Source organism: Moschus berezovskii, chromosome 7 (assembly GCF_049115385.1).
Source record: "Moschus berezovskii isolate FMDL1 chromosome 7, NW_MosBer_1.0, whole genome shotgun sequence".
Taxonomy (NCBI): Eukaryota; Metazoa; Chordata; class Mammalia; order Artiodactyla; family Moschidae; genus Moschus; species Moschus berezovskii.
The window spans coordinates 60943965-60958672 of record NC_142466.1 but is presented as its reverse complement, the minus strand read 5'-3'; the positions used below and the strand labels follow the sequence as shown (position 1 = coordinate 60958672).

The 14708-nt window shown below is 40.6% G+C and overlaps 1 protein-coding gene across 1 annotated transcript in view; it reads left to right on the top strand.

The window, feature by feature from the left end:
• The window catches only part of GNAQ (G protein subunit alpha q), a 328650-nt gene that overhangs the window by 280315 nt on the left and 33627 nt on the right, over nt 1-14708 (top strand). The gene's annotated exons all lie outside the window — the stretch shown is intronic.

The window sequence follows — 14708 nt, the reverse complement described above, 5'->3', positions numbered from 1 at the left end:
GCACATGATCACTTTAGTAATAAGGAGATAGATTCGTATATGTCAATGATAATCATTTTGACCCATTCTGAAGGCAGGGAGAATGATCAGTATCAGTCCTTTGGTTTTTTGAAAATGAGTAAATAGTTCTTATTAGCACTTTTGTACATTGAAGTTCTTACTGCTGTTGACTGTCAAGTCAACCAAATGTCCACTAGATGGTACCCTAGCTAAAGAAGGGAAGTATTTGCATAAAGCTGAAGGTAAACTCCAAAGTTGTCCTGACAAAGACTTGCTGCTTCACAAAAATATGGTATTTTTTTTTTTTTACAAAATGACCACATTTATAAAATGTTAGAACTTAAAGTTAGGGTTTACCTCTATTGACCTATTCCTTAAAAATGAGAAAATTGGGATCCAGTGAGGTTAAGTACTTGCCAAATATCATAGCTAGTTACCGAAGAAGCCAGGGTTTTACTCCCCATCTGATATTTACTCTAATTTCCCATATTGCCATCGCTGACTATTAGAAAGTCTTCCTAGAGTGTCCTGGAGGGTGCTAGGACCTAGGCTAGTGTAACTTCTTCCTTGCGTAAAGCAAACTATCAAAATGAGCAATATACTGTATTGCTTTTGTAATATATCCTTGAGCTATAGATTAAGAAAACAGAATTCCACTAGTTTACCTATAATCTTGGGAAAATCACTTAATATTCCAGTCTGAGTACACTTATCATTAAGTTAAGAGGTTTAATTAACTGTATGTAGATGACCCTCGGAGAAGGCAATGGCAAGCCACTCCAGTACTCTTGCCTAGAAAATCCCATGGACGGAGGAGCCTGGTAGGCTGCAGTCCATGGGGTCGCTACGAGTCAGACATGACTGAGCGACTTCATTTTCACTTCTCAGTTTCACACATTGGAGAAGGAAATGACAACCCACTCCGGTGTTCTTGCCTGGAGAATCCCAGGGACGGGGGAGCCTGGTGGGCTGCCGTCTATGGGGTCACACAGCGTCGGAGACGACTGAAGTGACTTAGCAGTAGCAGCAGATGACCCTCAGGCTCTATGTTACGTAAAAATTTAGTCCAGAAACCTGCTATTTCTCTGCAGTCGTGCTAAATCGCTTCAGTCCTGTCCGACTTTGCTCTCCATGGACTGTAGCCTGCCAGGCCCCTCTGTTCTTGGGATACTCCAGGCAAGAATACTGGAGTGGGTTGCCATGCCCTCTTCCCAGGGATCTTCCCAACTCAGGGATCAAACCAGCTTCTCTTATGTCTCCTGCATTGGCAGGCAGGTTCTTTATCACTAGCACCACCTAGGAAGCCCGATACTTCCCTGACTTAACCTTTTTTTCTAGTTTCAGAGCATAGCTTTATATTTCTTTTTCCACAGTAAAATGGTATGAATTTCTGTTTATCTTTTCTAATGGCTTTGGATGAAAATTTAAGCACCAGCTAACCATTTTTAAACCTTTTGCAATTTTCACGTTTACTAGTGTCGGCGCTAAACAGTACCAGTAATACGTAAGCCTGCAATTAAAACAGCACTACTAACAAGATGCTATAATACTGTTTTATAGCAGTGTATTGCAGAATGTATAAAAACAGCACTTATGTGGAACATTTCTATGGGCTTCCCAGAGCAGCTTGCAGTCCTCAAGGCTGCTAATCATTTACAGATTTTCACTTGCTGCTTCTCACCTGTCTTCTAAGTAAACTGTGACTGCATTACCGGTGTGCTTTGCTTTTCACTCCATGTATGTCTGTTCACAGAATCATCCCACCAAACAGGACATTTTCAGCTTCACATTTGTACAGCTCAGTAATGTTCAGAGTAACAGTTTTTGTTTACACTGGCAATGAATGTAAATGATATCTCTTCACATTTGATCTATCACAATACACTAATCCCTTACCAAAGCCAGAGTTATTACAACTGCTTGAGAAGTACACCAATTAGTGAAATCACAAATGGCAAGATCAGTGGCTCACAGAAAACAGGGATGTGGGGAAAACAATTTAAATTGCTTTGTGCATAAAATATTATTATCACAGTGTATATAGTTCTTGAAGGCAAAGAGAGGGGAAAACCTTGTTCCCCTTTCATGTGCTGTACTCTTATTCAGGACACACATTGCAGTCTTCAGCTTTGTTTTACGTTTTAAAAAATTTCCAACCAGCTGCTTTGCTTCTGTGGCTAGCCTTTTTCTTTGTTTCATTCTTCTAGATATCTGGAAAGTATCTGTGTCACTGTCTGGCCTTTTCCTAAGTTGTCCCAAGGTTGAGGGCATGGTTTCCTGGGTTACGTGTTGAAGGAGCACACATCAGTCTGTCCTCTGCCCAGTCTGTCTCTGTCCACAGAGCTACCTCCTATTTGCAGTAGAGAGAGCAGTGATTATAGGAACATCCTGCACTTGGTGATTAAGGAAACCGAGCTGAACAGGGGCTTCTAAATATTTGGCATATAAAGAGAAAAACATGTTATCTCAAAATTCTGATTGACAGGGGACTATCCCATCTTTGTTTTTTGTTTTGAAAAATACCCTAATGAAGAAAGTTCACTTTTTTCTGTGATTGAATTTAACAGAAATGTAGATTTCGGATTTGTCCTGTTCATTTAACACCCAGGTATTTTCTAATTACTCATTGAAAGGCCAAAGAAAAATAATGATTTACTAAAATGTGTAAAGATATTAGAGAGCTGTAAAATTATTTTTTATTTTCTGCACATAATGGCATTAGGTTTGGATTACTAATAACATTTGCATGATGTTGTTTTGAATATCTTATTTACATTGATCTATAAAACATAACATTGATTTATAAAATCTGAAATAGGTAATTTCAAGGGGAGTCTATAGAATTCTTTCAAGAAAGTATGTCCTTAGAGGCTATCCAGAACATATCCAGATTGGTTCATATCCAAAGGACACTCTGTTAAGTTCTTTTATTTACTTTTATCTGTATATTTATTTTAATGGGCTGTTTTTAGTCTTTACAAATGCCATGATTTGTTTTTTAAATCAAATATACAGCAGTCTCTTTTGAAAGCAATTTGGATATCTTTCAAAATTTCAAATACACATGTCCTTTGCCTCAGAAGTTTTACTTGTTTGTGCACATTTGTACAAAAACTTATGTGCAGAGAATGAAAAGACTAGGAAAAAAACTGAATGAACATCACAATGACTGACTTAGAAAATTACTCAAACTTTTCAAAAACATGTTAGTTAGGTTTACATGTGCTAACATAGAATAGTCTCAAAAGCATATAATTAAGTGGAAAAAAACCAAAGCATAGACAGTACATATAGTATATTTCCATTTATCTAAAAATTATGAATGCCTAATACATATTATATGTTTGTATGTACATACCATTTTTCCGAAATGATAGAAGAAAAAATGGGAGGTAATATGGATCTGTAATAGAAGGAATTCTTACTTTTCTTTGTTTATTTTTTGATGTTAAAATTTTTTTACCATGTATATGTAATTTTCATTTTAAAATCAAACAATTAATTTAGTTTAGAAACGAATACTTCCATATTTAGTAGCTATTAAAACATAGATGTGTCATGCATATCATTTGTGCTGTCTCAGTATACTTCTGCTTTTTATTTATGAAATGTTTCTTGAATGTATTCCTTGACATTGTGTTTCGAATGTTTATGTCTTCAGAGCTTTTAGTTGAGTTGCTGCTTTAAATTAAAGATATTGATACCTATGCTCAGTAACTTTAGAGAAAATCATGTAAAACACACATGCAGCTTGTATAAAGAGAAAGATAATTTGGAAATGGGTAAAATAAAATTCTCAAATATAAGAATACCACTGCTGGAGGTAAATAATCCTTTTTACTTGAGGTTTCCAATAAACTTTTAGACTTTAATTTAACTTAAGTTTATGTAATATTTTTAGACTAAGTATTTAATTAAGAACTTGCAATGATTAATATTTGTATCTTTCAGAATTTTACTTTAAGCTCTTAGGGACAAAGGTGAATTTATCAGGCTTAGAACATTTCAAGTGTGTGTGATATTTATATCTTGGGAGCTGTATGTTGATTGGTAAGGAAAAAAAGGGCTTCACTTGTGCCTGGAGCTAGTTATTGGACTTTTGGAAGTTGAAGAAATAATTGGTGTACAGTGGAGGAGCCTGGTAGGCTGCAGTCCGTGGGGTTGCTAAGGGTCAGACACGACTGAGCGACTTCACTTTCACACATTGGAGAAGGAAATGGCAACCCACTCCAGTGTTCTTGCCCGGAGAATCCCAGGGACGGGGGAGCCTGGTGGGCTTCCGTCTATGGGGTCACACAGAGTCGGACACGACTGAAGTGACTTAGCAGCAGCAGCAGGAGGTATGTGTACGGTTAATGAAACTAGGAAATATTTGTGCAGCTCATGGACTCACAGAGCTGGTGAAAGCCACAGATGCAGCTTTGGTTGATAAGGTCCTTATTGATACCCGAGATACAGTGAGAGCTTTAAGGTGATAGCTGATGGCTTGGTAGTAGAGATAGAAAATATTGTAGTGAGTATTTCCCGTGCCAGTAAGAATTGGAAACCCAAGCCGATAAAAACAGATACTGGACTCTAAGAGATACAGATATGAAAGTCATATTAGCAGTTCTCTTTCTAACAGGCATTATTGATGAGCTAGGGAGGAGGCAGAAAGGGAGAAAAAATCACTTAGTGGCATAAGAGTAATTGTAGAAATTGTAGGGAAAAGAGATGTTTAACCTGGGAGAACGTTGATGATTATTTGTAGAGCTGCTGAAGGTAAATAAATATTGGGGTAGCCAAAAGTGACAGAAATCATTATGTGATCATAGGTCCTTGAGGATGGATCCTTGCTGGTTAAAAATAAATAAACAAAGGGGATGCAGTTTGTAGTACTTGGGATAGATTTTAGCCTGTTAGAAAACAGTTATTACAAATTTACAGCATGTTTGTGTGTTTAATAGAAGCAGACTTTAACTTGAAGGTTCTATTTCACTAGAATAATTTCCTGGAGTCCTTGCCTTTCTAAAATCTCATCAATTCCAGATGGTACCTGAACTTTTAAATATGAACTCAGTCTTAAAGCTTTGATCCTCAGTTTGAGTGAACTCCGGGAGTTGGTGATGGACAGGGAGGCCTGGCGTGCTGTGATTCATGGGGTCGCAGAGAGTCGGACACGACTGAGCGACTAAACTGAACTGAACTGAAATGACACAAGCTCCAAGTTGAGATAAAAAGCTGTTGCCAATGTAAATGAAGGCTGTGGAGCAGACCTTGACAAGGCCCAGTAAAAGCAAGCTGGAGGAAGCAGAATGCTTATTAGGGTGGGCTTGGGTAGGTCTCATGGGAAAGAGAATAACAACGAATCATAGAATTTTGCAGCCAGAAAGGATATCAGCTACCCTTCTTATTTTACAGATAAGGAAACTTAAAGCACAGAAATGTGAAGGGGAAATGAGGCCACCATCTTCTCCTAATTCACATTCTCCTTAGTTTATTAGGGAAAAGCTCAGCTTTTCCTGTAACAAAGCATCCTGAAAATGCAGTTTCTTGTCTAAGGAAGCAACCCAGTTCAGCCCAGCAGTTCTGTTGCTTGTGAACAGTCAGGAGCCCAAGTTTTCTCAGGTCATTGTTCCACTTTCCCTAGGGCACGGTTATCACGTGGGCAGTTGGAGCTGGGTCACTGCCCCATCAGGGTTCATTCAACAGGAAGTAGAGGAAGCATGTGGATTACATCTGCAGTCTAAGACCCAGACTCAGACTGACACCCATCACTTTGTCCTCTCCCGTTGGTAAGAATTTAGTCAGATGGTCACACGTAACTTCAAGAGATGCTTGGACATGGAGTCTGGCTAGGAAGTCAGGTATCTGGCTGCAATTCTTTTATTAAAAGGAGGAGGGAGAAAGCCATTTGGATGGACAGTGAATGGTCTCTGCCATAGATGAAGACCAGACTCTCAGTCAGGTGTGGTCAGCAGTTTTGGTTTTCAGAAATCCACAACCATGTCACATGGTTTCCATCCAGGTTATAATGTGCCCTTGAAGTCAGTTTCCTAACTTAACATAAACGGCAAGTCTTAGAACCGTCTTTGCTGTTACTAACTCCTGTAGATTCCCACATCCTATGCTGGACATTCAGATAGCAAAGAGCATCACTTTCCTGGCCATAACATGCTCACAACCCAGAATCACATGGTGTCAGCCGTCAAGGTCCTACTATTATATCCAGACCTGGGAGGTTTCGTATGTTTTTTTTTTCTTAACTGGGGTCATTAAAATAAAATAGCAGTTATGATTTGGGAACTTGTTATGAATGTTAAGGGAGATAAGACATATAAAATGTCAGGAAATACTTAGAGTAGAATGATCCAGGAACTGTGCTAGAAGCTTAGGATGTTCTTGTCTGTAAGATATTGCCCCTGTCCTACAAGCTCCCAGCCCTCTAGAGGAGACAGGCAAGTAAGTGGGCAGTGATAGTGCAGAGTGACCTCAGAGCACTTCCATAGCACCACATATGGATGATGTGGGGACAGAAGCAGAAAGGCACCTAACCCTGGGTTGGAGGAACCTAGTCCTCAGGAAGCACGCCTGGACTGACGCCTAACAGGTAGGCATTTGCCAGATAGACTCCGAGATCTTGAACGTCCTTTTTTAATTTGACCTCCCCACACTCCTCCAGTGTTCCTTCTCAGTAGTCCACTCATCAGGAGTCACAGGGATAAAAAAGATCAAGGTTTTTCTTTCATAAGATATTTTTTATCTTTACTTTGGCATTGTGAAGTTGATCCCCACACACAAAGAAAGGAAAGTGGTTTGATAAAGATAACATAAGGACACAATAGTTCTGGGAGATTTTGCTTTCACTGTTTCAGATTAGGAAATCAGAATTCCCTGGGGGTCCAGGGGTTAGAACTTGGCACTTTCACTACTGTGTCCTGAGTTTGATCCCTGGTTAAGGAACTAAGATCCCACAAGCCATGAGGTGTGGCCCCCCAAAAAAAATCAAGTTAGTAAATCATTGTAACATATATACATATATATATATACACACACACACACACACACACACAGACTAACATTGTTAAATATCCCAGTGGCTCATGAACATTGCTGTTAATTCAGATATATTGTTTTTCAAGGGAGAATATCCACTGGCTTTTCTGCCATTCATATTATGTAATCATGGTTTTAGGAAGCATTTTAAATAATGATAAACATAATCATCAGCTCCATACCATATCGGTATTTCTAGACCTCTCTAGGGAAAAAAGTATTTTTATCTACCCCATGAGAATGGTTTAAATTATCAAACTATATACTTCCTCTCCCTGTCACCCCCAATCATATCACCATATTCCCAAGGATCCTCCGAAAACAATTTTATATTTATATTGAATATATTTAATTTAAAATATATTTAAATGTGCAAATTTTAAATATATATAAATTTGAGTCTATCTTCTGGCATTTTTAACCTGTGAAAGTTTATTTGTATTCTAATTAGAGAAACTCTTAATCTTAGATTGCCCTTATTCTGAAAGGAGTGGCATCCACAGAGCCATCCATAGGCAAAATAAGCGTGACTGTTGATTTCATGAAAGAACCGTTCGTCATCAAAGCCAGGAAAACGTGTTAGACTAGTAAAAAGTGAATACTAAGATGTACCTTTTGTAGCTATTTCATATTTTACCCTGAATACTTTGTCAACACACACACACGTATAAATTAATGAGTATACCACCTCTCAGTAGTCATACTGAAGAATGTGTATCTCAAGTATATGAGCAATGTCACTCCAAAACTGGACTTAAATTCCCTACTCTACCTATTTATGAAAAAAAAGTCCTCAACAAATGCATCTATAATAACATTAATTTTAAAATTGCCCTCAATTTAAAATCACTGTGGAGTAAGTAAAACAAAATCATAGGCAGAATAACATCTAAAGAAAGCCAGCAAGTTTGTTACAAGGTTTAACAACAGACACTGTTCTACATAACAGAAGAAGGAAACAGAGAGCCTTGGAGTGAGGGGTGAGAACACCAGTTCTTGTCTTGGTGTTGCCAGAAATGCTTTGTGGGTTTTTGAGCCAGGTCTTCAACCTTGCAAGTCACAGTTGGAGCTGTGGTAAACAAAGGAGATTGGGTCTGAATGAACTCAGTGTTCCTTCCTATTTATTTCTTAATGCTTGAGTGGGAGTGTAAAGCACTGTTCACATCATCCTATCAAACCTTTATCAGGCTGGCCTATCATTGATTCAGTTCAGTTCAGTTCAGTTCAGTCGCTCAGTCGTGTCCGACTCTCCGCGACCCCATGAATCACAGCACGCCAGGCCTCCCTGTCCATCACCAACTCCCAGAGTACACCCAAACTCATGTCCACAGAGTCGGTGATGCCATCCAGCCATCTCATTCTTGGTCGTCCCCTTCTCCTCCCGCCCCCAACCTTTCCCAGCATCAGAGTCTTTTCCAGTGAGTCAACTCGTCGCATGAAGTGGCCAAAGTATTGCAGTTTCAGCCTCAGCATCAGTCCCTCCAATGAACATCCAGGATTGATCTCCTTTAGAATGGACTGGTTGGATCTCCTTGCAGTATAAGGGACTCTCAAGAGTCTTCTCCAACACCACAGTTCGAAAGCATCGATTCTTCGGCGATCAGCCTTCTTCACAGTCCAACTCTCACATCCATACATGACCACGGGAAAAACCATTGCCTTAACTAGACGGACCTTGGTTGGCAAAGTAATGTCTCTGCTTTTTAAAATACTATCAAGGTTGGTCATAACTTTCCTTCCAAGGAGCAAGCGTCTTTTAATTTCATGGCTGCAATCAGCATCTGCAGTGATTTTGGAGCCCCAAAAAACAAAGTCTGACACTGTTTCCACTGTTTTTCCATCTATTTCCCATGAAGTGATGGGACCAGATGCCATGATCTTTGTTTTCTGAATGTTGAGCTTCAAGCCAACCTTTTCACTCTCCTCTTTCACTTTCATCAAGAGGCTTTTGAGTTCCTCTTCACTTTCTGCCATAAGGGTAGTGTCATCTGCATATCTGAGGTTATTGATATTTCTCCCAGCAATCTTGATTCCAGCTTGTGCTTCTTCCAGCCCAGCGTTCCTCATGATGTACTCTGCATATAAGTTAAATAAGCAAGGTGACAATATACAACCTTGACGTACTCCTTTTCCTATTTGGAACCAGTCTGTTGTTCCATGTGATTAGGAAACATTTATTGAGTACCTGCTCACCTGCCCAGTGCTAGTTACTGTAACCTATCAATGCATGAGACACTCCTAAGTCTCAAGAATGTCACTCTTTAATAAGGCTCTTAATGAACCATTGGAATACTTTATCTTCAGTTTTTCAAATTCTGTAGTATTTTGGAATGCTCCTGCCATTTTTTACTGAGGTACAGTTATTCCAGTTTTGCAGAGAGACCTTTGTAAGCCGTTTGTTTTATTGTCTGTTTGACAATTCAACTGCAAACAGAAACACATGCCACGGTGATTAACTTACAGATGACTTCAGATTTTTTTGAAATGAGCTTTTCCTTCTCAGTGTGTAAGACTTAGTCATCCACTTCCAAGGGAAGCATGTACTAGCACTCTTTTATGTATGAGTCTCTCACACTGCCTGGATGTAGGCACGGCAGACCTGCAGCCATAATATATCAGGACCATGGCACCTCATTTCTTATTCCATTTTACATTTCTCTTGACAGAGCTACAGTTCCTGTTAGAATTAATATAATAATTTCACTTGGATGGCTTGTTTTTTTGGAGGGGTGTTTTTTTTTTTCCTTTGGAGGTTTGTCTGTTCCTTGCCTCATTTCCTAGTTGTCCTGGCTGCTGCTGCTGCTGCTAAGTCACTTCAGTCATGTCCGACTCTGTGTGACCCCATAGACGGCAGCCCACCAGGCTCCCCCATCCATGGGATTTTCTAGGCAAGAACACTGGAGTGGGTTGCCATTTCCTTCTCCGATGTGTGAAAGTGAAAAGTGAAAGTGAAGTCGCTCAGTTGTGTCCGACCCTTAGCGACCCCACAGACTGCAGCCTACCAGGCTCCTCCATCCATGGGATTTTCTAGGCAATAGTACTGGAGTGGCTTGCCATTGCCTTCTCCGCAACAGCCATCAAATTGAAATTACAGGAAGTAGAAGGTCTTCCTTGTTTATTACTAAGGAGAAGGGAGAGCTGTGGACTCAGATACAGATTGACTCGTTGTATCCACAGGGTGGCAGCATTACTTTGAGTGAGGTTGAGGCTCTCTAAACCCTTCTTTCCTCTGCCCGCCCACCCATCCCACCCCCATTATAAAATTTCTGCCCACTTCTAGACTAACCACTGTATTCATATCTTCCCTTCACTGGGCTTTACAAAATGTATTCAGCTACCTCAAAGTGCATTCAGGTTGCTAAAGTGACGATTATAGCATCTGTCTGTTCATTTTACTGGTTACATGCCAGGCTCACCTAGAGTTAGATCTCAGTACAGGACTCCTTCAGGGCCACATATTCAATCAGAGAAACCACCCATCCCACTCTGAAATAGTTCTGTTCTTTTAGTAGCCCCTCCTTGTCACTTATCGAATCACCACAGACCTCAGCAAGGTAAGACCACAAAGAAAGCTAGACAGACTCTTCCAAAATCAAGGTATGAGGTAGTGGGTTTTGGGGGAAAAGTAGAATATTACTGATTCCCGTGTCTGGAATAATATTGAAAGCAAGTACCTAATAGCACCCTTCAGTTCAATTCAGTCGCTCAGTCCTGTCCGACTCTTTGCAACACCATGAATCACAGCACGCCAGGCCTCCCTGTCCATCACCAACTCACGGAGTTCACTCAAACTCATGGCCATCCAGCCATCTCATCCTCTGTCGTCCCCTTCTCCTCCCACCCCCAATCCCTCCCAGCATCAGGGTCTTTTCCAGTGAGTCAACTCGTCGCATGAGGTGGCCAAAATATTGGAGTTTCAGCTTTAGCATCAGTCCTTCCAATGAACACCCAGGACTGATCTCCTTTAGAATGGACTGGTTGGATCTCCTTGCAGCCCAAGGGACTCTCAGGAGTCTTCTCAAGCACCACAATTCAAAAGCATCAATTCTTCGGCGATCAGCTCCCTTAAGCACCTTTAATTGCTAAATGGGATTCTCCTGACTGTACGTGTTGCCTGATGTATTAAGACTATGAAGGGAAAGAGATTTGTAAAGGAGTACACCTAAAGGGGAAAACTGGGCAAGGCAAGCAGTACTAGGTCTTCCTTTATTAGACTTAGGAGTGAGTATGTTTTTCAGTTACTTTAGAGTTGAATGAATTACTGCCACTGTTTTAGGTATGTGCCATTTTTTACCCCTATTCAAAATGTTTGCTCACCCAACGGACTTCTTGTTCACCTGCCATGATGAGGTGGTGTTTTTGGGTTTGGCGAGAAATAAGAAGTAAGACACAGCCTTTACCCTCCAGGAATCTCCTGGTCTATCTGCGTTGATGTAACATATACATGAATAAATGTAAGGAAATTTGGCAAGGGGGTTGATATCACAAGTGATGTTAACAAACCATGTGTGATTTCAGAGATCTTTTTTCCAGCTTGATGAATGAGGAGGCCTCAAGAAAGAGGTGGCTTTTAAGCTGTAACTTGAAGATAGGGCAATTTTCAAAAGAGGGAGATAAGAATTAAAGATATTCCAGACAGAATGGTGGAGATACAGGCAATAAATTAAAAAAAAATGTATAGGCCTATTCAGGGAAGGTTGAGCCACTGCCTTTGGCTAGAGTGTGTGGGGTCAGCCTCTGTATACCGTCTTGGGAATGACCTTGACTGATTCATATTCTTTCTTTTTCTAAGTTACATACTTCTGATAGTCTGATGATTACCAATGGGGTTTATTATCACAAAAGCCTCTTTACTTTTAAAATGTTTTTATTAATTCCCCATCTGTATTTGGGCTTCCCTGGTACCTCAGCTGGTTAAGAATCCGCCTGCAATGCAAGAGACCCCGGTTCGATTCCTGGGTTGGGAAGAGCCCCTGGAGAAGGGATTGGCTACCCACTCCAGTATTCATGGGCTTCTCTGGTGGCTCAAATGGTAAAGAATCTGCCTGCAATGTGGGAAACCTGGGTTTGATCGCTGGGTTGGAAAGATCCCCTGGAGGAGGGCATGGCAATCCACTCCAGTGTTCTTGCCTGGAGAATCCCCATGGACAGAGGAGCCTGGCAGGCTACAATCAATGGGGTCACAAAGAGTCAGACGTGACTGAACAACTAAGCACAGCACAGCATCTGTATTTGCTAATTGGTTTCTTTAATTTATTTGGCTACGTTGGGCCTTAGTTGCAGCACATATGATCTTTGTTGCATCATGTGGGATCTATTGTTACAGCCTGCAGGCTCTCTAGTTGCAGTGCACAGGCTCAGTAGTTGTGGCATGCAGGCTTATTTGCTCCATGGCATGTGGGATCTTAGCCCCCACAACCAGGGATTAAAACCATGTCCCCTGCATTGCAAGGCAGATTCTTTAACCACTGGGCACCAAGGAGGTCCTTATATTTGCTAGTTAAGTAAAGCTGCTGCTGCTGCTGCTACTACTAAGTCACTTCAGTCGTGTCCAACTCTGTGCGACCCCATAGACGGCAGCCCACCAGGATCCTTGGTCCCTAGGATTCTCCAGGCAAGAATACTGGAGTGGGCTGCCATTTCCTTCGCCAATGCATGCATGCATGCTAAGTCGCTTCAGTCATATCCGACTCTATACGACCCCATGGACAGCAGTCCACCAGGCTCCTCCATCCACAGGATACTCCAGGCAAGAACACTGGAGTAGGTCGCCATTTCCTTATCCATAAGTAAAGCTACATTAGGATTTAAACTGTTGGTAAGAGGCAGGTTCGTTTGCTTGCTTGAATGTTTTTCCTATTTTACATTTAAGATTGGGTATCCAAAACATCTGTTCTTGATCATCTAATAATACAAGGATCAGTACAGTAAGTTATTAGTCTATGCATTAGGAATTTTTCCACATTGATAGAAAAGAATTGTAAAGTTACTTCTTTAATATTAATTTGGCATTTATAAAAGGAAAATGTTTGCAGCTAATTTTCAGTGGAAATTTTAATAGTTTTTTTTTTTAAGATGATTTAGTTGTGACTGATCAGCTATACTTTTGCCAGTCAGAAAGTCTACTGCAAGATTTCAAACCTGTGTATCCATTCGGCTAGAGAGTTTTAGCCCAGTGTTGCAAAATATTTGCTATTGTAGTATGATTGAGGAAACAACAGTCCAAATTAGTGAAGAAATACAGAATACCGACAATATTTTTCTTCAGCACATCAAGACCCATCACTGAGTATAAAATCACTTTAATGGATCTTGTTCAGCATTATTTTTTTTAAATACAAGTGGTTGGAATAGCCTAGAGAAGACAATGCAATAGAGCAGAGGAGAGTACATTGCATATTATAAGGAAAAATACTGTTTCGTGAAACTTCAGCTTCAATCGTGTGGTTTCTGTGTGCATTTGTTACTGGATTGCTGTATAAACTGTATTTCTTACCAAATTTCTTAATAATGTTTGAAAAACATTGTTTTAGAGAAATGTCCATTTCTTTCTTTCAACTGTGTACATAATAAGTGGAATTACATCCACAACTGTTGGTCTGGAAGACCTGTCTAAGGCCCGGTGTCAGTGACTAGAGAAAAATGACCCACTCTTAGCCTATCATTTCTGTAAATAAAAGTTTCGAAAGTACTTCCATTCTCATCAGGAGCTTCTTTCCATACGTACATGTTCCTGAGAAACTGAGAGAGAGCAAAGGAATGATGAGAAGGACCTGCTAACATATTTAAAACTTGCTGCCTGTTTTTCTTGAAAATGTTCAAGAAAATGTTCTGTTACGTGGTTAAGGGAATTCTGACAAGTGGTACACTGGGATGGACACCCAGGAATCTTACTTTGTGAGGGTCTAGTTGGCATCATCAGCTCATTGCTCCTGTATGGTCGAGCCTTTTCCCCCACAAGGGGCTGGTACCAGTCTGACTGGGCTACAGGTAGGAAAGGGGCATAGGCCGGTGGGGAGAGAGGAGAAGAACGCCAAAACTATGCATAGTGTGGAGAGTCTAGGGGGCAGAGTGAAGAGTGAGGACCCCTGTTCTTCCCAAATGCAGAGGCTGAGAACTAGGGGAATGGAGGAGCCAAGAGCATTGGATACGCCAGCCTTTGGAAATGTCAGCAAGGATCCAAGGGTCCCTCCTCAATCTCAGGCCTCCTCCCTGCTTACCCTGTCTCCAGCTTGCCCTGAGGAATCTCTCCATCCCTGTGCCCAACTTTTTAAAACTGGAGGCATCTGACTATAATCACAGAAACAATCCTGATACAACACAAGCCACTGTCCCTGGACCACGTGGTACACTTGATTCCCACACTAGTGAGCCAATAACAACTTATTAAGCACTTACATATATTTACTATGGAACTTATTAAACGTTTGTCCTGTGCATGCTGTGCTATTGATTTCCAAATTCTTTTTATGCAAGAACATTTGACATTTTCTCTAAAACTAGGAAGGGTTGGGAGTTTGAGCAAAGAAGGGTTAATTAACTTTTTCTATTACCCAGTGTTTTCAAAAATACCAAAGCCCTAGAGTCATGGTAAATTTTACTATGCAGCCTACTGGGCAGGGCTGTTCAAAACTGACCCGCTCATCACCCTTCGCAGTTGTTGAATGGGAGGA